Source organism: Solanum dulcamara, chromosome 7 (assembly GCF_947179165.1).
Source record: "Solanum dulcamara chromosome 7, daSolDulc1.2, whole genome shotgun sequence".
NCBI lineage: Eukaryota > Viridiplantae > Streptophyta > Magnoliopsida > Solanales > Solanaceae > Solanum > Solanum dulcamara.
In genome coordinates, this window is record NC_077243.1 from 49,532,597 (window position 1) to 49,544,247 (window position 11,651).

At 39.2% G+C, this 11,651-nt stretch overlaps 1 pseudogene; it reads right to left on the reverse strand.

The window, feature by feature from the left end:
* Positions 1-1,487: 1,487 nt before the first annotated feature.
* On the reverse strand, positions 1,488-1,607 carry LOC129897980 (5S ribosomal RNA; annotated as a pseudogene).
* Positions 1,608-11,651: the final 10,044 nt, after the last annotated feature.

Sequence of the window (11,651 nt, forward strand, 5' to 3'; positions counted from 1 at the left end):
GCAGTTTGAAGTTGGACATACGAGGTAAGTCCAGTATTTTTATAATATTGTTAATATTGAAAGCCCCGCGTGGCTGCGGTGTAAGATGATATTGAAATCCCTGTACGGCTATGATAGGATATGAATATATATATGTGTGTTGGCCCTGTGAGGCATTGTTGGTATTTTCTGTGTGCAGATTGTGGGATAGTAAAAAGTGTAGAGGAAACTCTGCCGAAATTTTCCAAGGACAAGAAAAGGAAATGAAACATAGACTTTTAGTATGCCTTAAAAATTGATATCAAGTACCCCTATTATGTTTAACTAAAGCTATAAGAGATACTCTTCATGTCATCGATGAGGGACACCCTCTTTACTTGGGGATTTTTAAATATGAATTGAACAGTGTGATACGAGTATACAGGGATAAAGTGGGACCAATAGTAAGGCACACTTAGTATGCGTTGACTAAGTTAAAAGCCTACGTTGAGAACACAGTAAAAGCATGGAGCTCAAGATACAAAAAAAAATAACGCGTGTACACAACGTTGCCCCAAAAATGATGGAACCCTTAAGGGACGAGGATGGAAAACTTAAGGAATAAATGTCGCAACTTCTATTCGTCCCAAGAAACAAGGTATATAGGTTGGGAAAGACACTACTCCAAGAGAATCTTGGACAATGAACATCGAAATACAAATGTGTCCTAGTTAAAAGGAAATTTAGAACGACTGTAAGGGTAGATCAACTTTAATAAGGATAAGTAGAATGTGGCCTTGGGCAAGTTAGTTCATGGGTCCCATTACTCAAGTACAGAGTAACAGATGAGATGTTGCACTATGTATGAAAAGGTTTTCGTCATTTCATAATTTAGCCAAGATTTCATACGCGGATGGTCAGGTTGTAAAAACAATACAAGAAGACAGGGACCTGATGCAGTACCACGTAGATTGGAGAAAGAGATTGGGAAAAATTGAGACTAGACGTAAAGACATAAAGCAAGGTACAGGCAGATGAAAGTACGAGTACCCTCTAAAGGGGGGAAGTTAATGAGAAAATGGCAAAGTAGGAGGAGGCAATTAATATGGCAATATATTTGAGATGGACTTCTAAACTTCAATAAAATATTTTGCCGAACCAAGTTAGAAAGGTCCGGAAGCCACCAATAATTGGATGGAAACTAGAATGCTACATAAGACAGCGTTAATAAGGTTGTGATGAGACCTTGAACAACATAACACTAGAAGGCAGTGGCGTATAAAAACAAAAAGGTGTAACCATGAAAGGATATCGACCAACTCAAGAGCCATTACGAAGGATAATGACAGCCTGCTAGACTAAAATAACCAAAAAGGGACATGGTCGTGGTGAAACTAAAGATCTACCCCTATGCCGATTGAAAGATAACAGAGGGAAGGACAAGGCGAAACATAAACACTCGCTAGACAACGCTGAGGTAAATTTAGAGCTAAGTTGAGTGCCCCGCACATTGTGGAAAGGGTTACAATAAAACGCGACACGAAGACTTCCCAGGGAGGTCACCCATCCCAGTATTACTCTCGCTCCAGCATGCTTAACTTCAAAATTCTGATGGAACTTAATGCGTTAGTGCTGGTATAATCGCGCGAGATGGAAGAATCTGAACTAGCGACGGAGAAACAACACAAGATTATGTTCCCGGAGTACTATACATTACGTGGGGGGGTATTGTAAAAAGGATTTAAGCAAGACAAGAAGGATTAGCTACCTGCTAACTAATGACGCACTCAAATGCCACAGCTCTTTAACATAGAACCAGTTAGTGAGAGGAAAACCACAGAATGACTATATGGGCCAGTGGGCGAGGGAATTTCAACACCACTTGGCAGCCAACTCTGAGGGCGAGAAATAGCAAAACCCAAAATGTAAGGGTACCAGCTGATGTAAGTTACGGATGACAGGAAGTGATACCCAAGGTCAAATATTCCACTGTATGTCCAGGATTACAAGATCACTTTGCACTCCAGCGCCAGATGACGTTGGAGGGAATATTACTTGTGGATTAATGATATTAGCCCCTGCTTCTTTGATAAAAGGCTACCTACTCAGCCGGGAAGGTGTAAAATTGTAGGGTAAAAGAGTTGTTGGACCTTACGGAGTCTCCACAACTATATTCCCAGGCGAAGGAGCCCAAGTTACAATTAACTACCGAGAGATACAAAAATAGGTTAAGCCAAACTACCGAGATAGAATTAGTACTATGGGTGAGGTAAGACATGGCCACGATTGGACCAAAGATCTACCCCAACATCGAATGTAGTATAAGGGAGAAAAAGGCAAGGTAAGACATGAGAACTAATGAGGTAGCACTGGGATATTTCTTGTACCCTCTCATAATCTTGTAAAGGTAAAGAATGACACAAGATAATGGGTCTAGAGGATTACAAGCAGGGGTAAGGGAAATTGTGAAAGAGTTTAAATAAAACTGACAGAACTAGCCAGTTACTACAGAATGGCGAGTATATATGCCAAAATTTCTTCAGAATTATACCAAATCATGCTAGACAAAGCACAGAATGACTACAAGAGCCATTATATGAGGGGACTGCAACATTATTCAGTAGCCAACCCTAAGGATGGGAAAAAAGGGGGAACCCAAAAGATAGAGTGCCAGTTAAGGTTCTGAAAAGAGTCGAGAAGGACTATACGAGGCTAACAGTTCCCAAATTATCAACATTGTTATGAACCTATTTTATACTCTGTAAGAGTAAGGTGCTATACGGGTTATTGCGAGTAAGCTAACGAATCAACCCATTTGCTTTCAAGCAAGAGCACCTATGCAGCTGAAATTAGGTGGAGTTATAGAACATGGAGGTAGTAAGGTTCCTTGACATTTCCCCAAATAATATCTTAGATAGAAGGACTTCAATTATGATTAACATTTGGACATCAGTCCAAGAAGAGATTGGGAACACAGGTAGATCTTAGTACCCCAGTTTTTCCCTCGAGCTGCTGAACAGACTGAGCATACTATCAGACGTTAGAAGGTATATTGCGGGCCTATATGGTTGGCTTTAAGAGTAATTGAGACGACTGTCTACCACTTATTGAGTTTGCCTATGAGAAGGGCTACCGTTCCAGTATCCAGATGACCCCCTACAAGATGTTGTAAGGCAGAGCGTATAAATCCCCCTGTTGGGAAAAAGACTAAGCTGGTAGGCCGAACAGGATTAAGCAAACTATTGACTAACAACCCAGAGTCGGCAGAAATGATATACAGATAATCGACATCGACATTCAGAGTTCAAATTGATGAATGAATGTTCATAACGGAGTCACCCAAAAAGAGAACTTAACCCAAAATATATTAGACTGTATCAAGTTACTCATAAGGTGGGCAACGTGGCTGGTAAGTTGAGCTTACCACCTTATTTGGAAACTATACGCCCAGTCCATCAGATAGGAATGCTTCGCAAGGTTACTGATGAGCCACCCAGGGTATATTCCATAGATAATGTCCAGGAGATGGAATCCTGTGAGAAAAAACCTATCGCCATCTTGGATCGGCAAGCTGACAGATTGTAGACTAAAGATGTGCCTTCAGTCAAGATGCGGTGGAAAAACCAAAACCAGGAAGAGAATATGAAACACAAGTATTCGCACCTGTACCCGATGTCTGTAGGTAACCCCAACTCCTGAAACTCGTATATTAAGTGCCTGGGTGGAAGTATGTGTTATGGAAACAATAAAGAATCTCCCTACGATTTGTATAAGGTGCTAAGAGAAGTTTTGTCTAACATTTGGGGACGAATATTCTAAAGGGGGGAAGGATGTTACACCCTACGCTTTTAAAACTCGGAATGTCTCATAAGTTCCTTGGACATTACCATATGAGCCGGATACGCTACAACAATATCAAATAACTCTAAGGAAGGAAGAATGTGATACCCCATTGTAGAGAAGGTTGGAGATGGAGTCATAAGAATCCGGAAGGAATTGGAGGCCAAGTAATGAGTCGTAGGATCCGATTTACCTACGTAAGTTATTAATGTAAAAGTCTTATATACTTGAGCTACTAGAGGACATACCAAGCCTGCATAGCACAGATTACATAGGCACTTAAAATAAAGTGAGATGATGAACCTATGAGAGAGAGCAAGAACTAGTTTCCGAACTTACGAAAGTGAAGCAAGCAGGTGACAAGCAAGCACCTCAAGCAAGAAGGTGACAATCAAGCAGGTGACTCACCTGCCTGGTTGGGGGAGTGGACCCCGCTTCTACGTGGCGGCGTGTGATAGGCCGCATGAACCTAGGTGGCGCTCTAGGGGGCTGCCACGTGGCACCTTCTAAAGATATATATATATATATATATATATATATATATATATATATATATATATATATATATATATGTGTGTGTGTGTGTGTGTGTTATGTGATGTTATACATCAATTCATATTCCAAAACTCCAGCAACAAACAAAGGAAACCAAAAACCCTAAACTAGAGAGAGAAAGAGGGCGGCCAAGGGAAAAAAATAGGTAAGTCCCGATTTTGCTCCGTAAATTAATTATCTAGCATATACCACAATGATATAGATGTATTATTAGTATAAAATCATGTCTTGGTGCAGCAAAAATCAGACAGCAAGCAGCCACGGCATTCAAGTCGCGCTAGAAAAGTTCTGAGGCACAATTTTGGCTAGTTTTGGCCAATTTCGGGTAAGGTAAGGCTTCTCCTTTAAATTTGGACTTTATGGTGTTTTTATAGAGTATATTATAAACCTTGTATGCTGCTGGAAGTGTAAGAAAGTCGTGGAAATATTCGACGTTCGAAATAAACTAAATTGGAGTCGCTATAGTTGAATTGTCGTCGAAATAAAGTATTGTTCTTGTGAGGTGCTGCTGCAGGGGTGTGGCTTATTGTTTCAAGGTCTAAATATGTTCTAAATAAGGTGTGGGAGCTTCTAGTTGCAGCCACATGACCCCCCCCACTTCATACGGTTAAATGTTTTGCAAAATGGAAACTTAGAAACCCTATTTTAATAACGTATTTTTGAGCGAGTCGTTTGGAGTTTATGTTGTATATTATTGGTGTGAATTGCATAAACATATGTTGCAGGTTGTTGTTGTTAGTTGGCTGTAGTGTTTAGGGATCTAATTGAAAATTTGGATAGGGCACATTATAGGGGAAGTACTGCCCAATTTTCATTAATGCCTTAATTAATTAAAGAACTAGTCGAGGAAACGAATAAGGAAATAGATTCCATAAACACTAAGGTGCAACCTAAGATGCTGGAAAGTCAAGAGTGGTTGATATTCGTATTACTTCCAGGATGAATAGTTTCAAAGGACGACAAGATGAACGTGACAAAGAGTGACTCATACGAGGTATGTGAAGCTTTCTTTTGGCGTGTTTTGGAATAAGTACGTAGAGCTATCTTTCTTTTCTTTTGGCATGTCTTAGATGTAAGTTATGAATGATATGTATGTGATATTTGGGATTCAATCCATTCATAAAGCCCTGAATATAAGTCGAAATTCTCGTTTACTTTTGATGTTAGAACTCCTGTAATAGCTGAGTCATTGCCTTTAAGTCTTCTATATGATGAAAACTAGTACATGTAAAGCCTACCTCTTCTTCCCTTTGGAATGACTTAATTTTAAGTGAAATGATATATGATATAGGTTTAGAGGAAATTCCAATTATGAGCTCTGAGTATAACTCGTGACTTATAGTCACTTCTGACCATTAAAAGTCTGAAAGTAGTCAAATTATTATTCTCGAGATTTCTATATAGTGAATAGTAAGTGGAGATACAAGCTCTTTTTCTTGAAGGCTCTGAAACGATCAATGTCTTTGATTGCATAACTGTGTCTCTGATTGCATAAATCATGTTTCTGATTGCATAGGCTATGTGGCATTGTCTTGATACATGTCTGTGATTCCTGAGGCCCCAATTGATGTAACCCCTAATGACATCTAAAGGGCACTTCGGATAAGTACCTTCCTGGTCTTCAGGTGACGGTTCACTTGAGTGTTTCATTGAGTCTCAGAGGGTGACTTACTTGCATATAGTTTCTCATTACTCTACTCGTGCATGCTGTAACCCTTTTTTCTTTACGTTCTATGATGGGTCGGATATTATGTCGGGCGTAGCTTTATTACTTCTTTCACTGCGTCCCGGGCCGAATGTGTACTGTTCCACGCACAAGGAGACGATTCCATACGTGAGGTGTGATATATGTTATATGTTATGACGATATAATTATTCACCAAGTCTCGGGTCGGCTATAATATGATAGTATATGTGGCGAAATAAGGAAGGAACACCGAGTCCCTCCTTAGAGGGACGGGTACGGTATGTATATTATGATGGTACGCTATAGACGTACACCACTCTATTCACTGAGTCCCTCACTAAAGGAGTCGGATACTTTATGAAGGCATGCATATGAGATTAGAGTGATACATGTGTGACCCCGAGCCCGTAGTGAACTGGATATAATACGATGACATACATGATAAGATTATACCGTGTACGATGATATGATATCATATACGATGATATGATAAAATGAAATGCATGATGGTACGATGACATGTGAATATGAGGAAATGATTATGACACCGAGTTCACTAGCGGGCTGGGCATAGCATATGATGATGTGTATGATTACGTGTCCTAAGGTGCATGTACAATTATTTGTTAATTGTTACACTTGTCCCTTGTATCCCTACTTCAGTTATGGTCTCAGTTATGTGTTGTTATGCTTTATATACTCAGTACATATATCGTACTGACCCCCCGTACTCCGGGGAGCTGCATTTCATGCCCGCAGGTACAAATGCTTATTTTAGAGATCCGTCAGCTTAGAAGTTCCTTCCAGCCATATCGGCAGTGCTTCACTATTCTGGAGCCTAATTTTTTATACTGGTCACTTAATGTATATATTTGTACATTCAGGGGTACGACGGGGGCCCTGTCCCACCATATGTTGCCGTCACTATTCTTAAAGGTCTGTAGACATATAAATGTGGGATGTTTGTGAGTTCGTTTCGATTGTGCTTATACGGCATTTTGTGAATATTTTTATGTTACAGCAGCCTTGTCGGCTTGCATACCCTTATGGGTTATAAGAAGAGTGAAAGAGGTCACACACACATGGAAAAAAAAGTTTTAACTCATTGGGGTTTTGTTTTATTTTGTGAGAGGTATCACCTTGTTCATAGTTCAATATGGCTACAACTGATAGCTAGGTATATGGGTTCCAGGTCGGACCCCAGTCGCGGCCTACGGGATTGGGTCATGACAATCAGTATAATATCCGGAGGAAGGTTTTGGTTCACATTCGAGGACGAATGCTCTAAAGGGGGGAAGGATGTTATAACCCGTATTTTGGACATTTGGACATTTTGGGATAATTGTAAAAAGTTAAGGATAATGCTATGTTTTGATCTTGTTTGATACATAAGTTGGTTATGAAAATTTTGGATGTGAAAATACTAGAAAGGGTTAAGTGCAAAATTGAAATTTCAAAAAAATAACTTAGTTTCATGAAACCCTATGGACTAAGTGATTGGGCTTGGAAGAATCAAAAAAACAAACAAGAGAGGCCCAAACAAAAGATCCAAGCCCAAGTCATTCATATATATGATGAATGAATAAAAAAGGGGCACTTAGTCAGAAACCTCTAGAACCTTCAAGAGAAATTGAGAAAGGAGAAGAACAAAGGAAAAAAAACAAAAGCGGAGTTGGATGCCAAGTAATGAGTCGTAGGACTCGACTTACTTACGTAAGCTACCAACTTGAAAATCTTACATACTTAAGCTACTTGAGTACGTACCAAGTTTATGTAGCAAGTATTACATAAATTCATAAAAAAAAGATAAGATTATGAACCCACGAGGGGTAAAAGAACGTGACACGTGGTATCATAGGAGAGTGCCACATGGAAGAATCTAGTTGTGCCATGTGGCGGAAGCTGGAACAAGAGGGGGTGGGCCCCACATGCCACATGGCAGCCTATGGGTGGAGGAGGTGGTGTGTTGGCCCAATGAGGGCTTGACATGGTCACCACTTAGGGGTTGACACGTGTCACCTCATAAGGTGGCCTATATATATATATATGTTTTATGTTCATCCTTATCAAGAAAGTCATTTCTTCAAGAAAACTCTAAAGAAAAAGAGAAGAGAAGAGAACTCTAGGCTAGAGAGAGAGAGCGCCATGGTTTTGGAGAGAAAAAAAGAGTAAGTCTCCAATTTCATTTCGTAAATTAATTATCTAGGGTATAACATGATGTTATTAAGGTATTATTAATATAAATTTATGGTTTGGAGAAGCACCAAAATGTTAGCAAACAGCCACAAAGTTGTAGACGCGCTAAAGGAAATTTTGAGGTGAGTTCCGGCAAGTTTTGGTGAGTTTCGGGTAAGGTAAAGTTTCTCTTTCGAACTGGAGTTTATGATGTTTTTATGAGGTATATTACATGTCTTAAATAAGGTTGGAAGTTAAAAAATTTCATAAGGATGCTTGATGTTAGAAACAAACTAAATTGAAGTCGTTAAAGCTAAATCGAAGTCGAGTAGTGGGTTATCGTTGTGGTGCTGCAGGTGCAGCTAGTTGGGTTGCGTGTTTCAAGGCTTTAAAGTGTTTTAAAAAGGGTGCGGTTTCTTCTGGTTTCAGCCACACGATCCTCCGTTTGGTATGGTTAAAGATTTTGCGAAATAAAGATATAAAATCTATTTTGATATCGTAGTTTTGAGCTAGTGCTTTGGAGTTATATTGAGTAATGTTGAAGTGAATTACTTGTATATATGATGATGGTTGTTGTTGTTGGTATGTTTGTTGACATGGTGGCCGATTTAAAATCTCGGGGATGTTGAAATTATAGGGGAGATGCTGCTTGATTTTTGGTAAATTAAGAACTAGTAATGAACTAGTCGAGGGAAATGGATAAAGAAATGACCTCTATGGAGACTTGGTTGTAGAGTTAGAATTGGAAAGTAAAAGGTCATTAACCATAGTATTACTTTCATGTTAAATAGGTTCAAGAGACGACGAGGCGGATGTATTAGGAGTAATTCGTAAGAGGTATGTAAAGCTAACTGTTCCTTCTTTTGGCATGTATTTGGCATAAGTTTGTAAAGCTTATTCTTTCTCTTGGCATGTTTTGACATAAGTATATTAAGCTAATCTTCCTTTTTGGCATGGTTTTTATGAAACAAGTATATGACTTTTATATTAATCCAAGGAAGTTCGTATTCGTAGAGCCGCTAGGAAAGCCAACTTTTTGATTTTCCAAAGGATATTTTATCGTGCCTAGATACGTGTATATAATTCCAAAAGTTCTATTTTGATATAACTCATAGTGATATTCAAAAGGTACTTGATACGACTCTTGTCTTGTTTTTTGAATAATAGCTCATTTTGTTAACTCCATCAAGTCTCAAACATGATTTAATGTGCATTTAGTTTCTCACTACTCCACTCGTAGATGCCTCAATGCTTCCTTTACCGAGCCCGGGTTAGGTTTTGTTATCGTGTGTACTTCTCTACATTGTTCGCCGTGCATCGACGTGAGAAGGAAGGCATGACTTGTACATGGGTTTTGTGGAGTTATGATGTTCCATGTACATATATGATATGATATGATATGACAATCGGATATGATATGATCTGTTACGGAGATATTCCCTACTCTGCAGTTATGATGTGTTGTGGCGCTAGTGACGGGGCGGCGACCACATTTTGTATTTGTTCACCGAGTCCCATAATGGGGTTGGATATGGCATATGTTTTTATGCATATATTATCTGTGGTTATGAAAAATATTTTGATATTCTGGATATTTTGCTCATTTTTACACCTTTTGTTCTCATAATGGCTTTACTTATTATAGTCCATGCTTTACTTACTCGGGACAGACCCGGCCCCTGTTTCTTGGTCGCTTTAGTGACATCCTAGCCATTTTATCGACACTCGCTTTAGCGACCAGGAGTCTCTTTAGCGATGGAACCATGTTCCTATTAGCGTAAATTGAGCTTTCCATACCAAGTTCTTCGGTGGGGTTTTTCGACATTTCAAAACTAACCGCGTTGTTAGAATTTCCATCCGGGTGCGATTTCCAAGAATATTGACCATGGTCAGCCATAGGCTAATTTCCAAAGTCAAAAGCGCCAAATGGCTCCAAACTCGTATCGATTGTCTCGATACTCATGCCAACCATGCTACTAGCCTTATTTGACTGCCCTGAAGCTGATGGTATTGACGGAATTCCATTCTGAGGTCGTTTGCCATAACCTATATCCGAAGTTATCTTTTCAAGTTATAAAGGTTCCAAAATAAGGAAATGGGCCTAAAACTATTTCGAGGATCTCTAGAATCAAACCAGAAGTCATTCTAAATCAAACTTGGCATTTCGGAGCTAACTGTGATGACATAATTTTTATCTGAGCGCACTTGCTAAAAATATTGACTAAAGTCAGACTTGGCCAAAACTTCAAAGTTAAAATGCCTAATTGCACCAACTCAAAACGAAGGATCCAAAATAAAAAATAACCTTCCTTGTAGACCAACATGACTCTTCCGGAGCTAAAGGAACTGATGGAATCGTCATCCAACATCATAATCTCCAAGGGCTGCCTCAAGTCAACTCTTTCAAGACTTAATCTTCAAGAATGGCCAAACCTTCTAAAAACTATACCGAACCCTCTTGGGGAGTGTTCCACCTATCCCAACACCATATATGAGATATAAAGAAGCTTATGAAAGGGGTAAAATGATAAAAATATGCAAAAGTATAAAAATGACCTTGGAGGTAAGTAGACGTAGTTATGGCTCAATATCCTCTAAAATTATGATGAACCGCCCGGAATAACCCTCGAGCTCATCAATAAAAGGGCCATCCAAAATTCACACCTCGAGCTTATCAAATGAAATAATGTCACGACCCAATTTCTTAGGCCGTGATGGCACCTGCCTACACCCACTAGCAGGTAAGTCTAACCCTTAATACTTAACTCAGAACCAAAGACAACGGGCTATCAAGCGGAACATTAATAAATAAAGTGGAAAGTAAGTAATAATGAGAATAAAGAGAAAAACTAAAACAACATAAGAAACCACCCCAAGACCGGGCATCATTCAATCAAGCATCTAAAAAAAATACAAATACAAGGCTTTTACAAGTACAATAAAAGTACAGACAGTCTTCGAAAGCAAGTAAAGACTAGTCCTATTCCAACATGGATGGAAATTAGCAACTCTGAACTCCAAGAGCTCACCAAATCTCCGAGTTAGAAGCTACTCTGCACAAGTCCAAATCAATGGCGAGAACCCGTACTATGATCTCTATGGAGCAAAAGTGTAGTATGAGTACCAAACGAATGGTACTCAGTAGGCATAGGCCAACTATGCTCCATAGATAAAGAAAGTATAATTCACAGGTAATTAGGAAAATACAGCACAAGTAAACAAATAAGATCTAACACAAAGTGAAGAAGGAAATGAGAGTAAAGAGGTAGGATATATATAACTATAGAAGAAAAAAGTCAAAGAATGCACCTGCATGTGCAAGCCACAACCTATTTACAGAAATGAGAACTAAAGGAGCCAACTAATCAAGGACGGAAACACTGTCTATCAGCAAATCACATATCAACTAAGAACCAAACCAACTGAGTCTAACAGG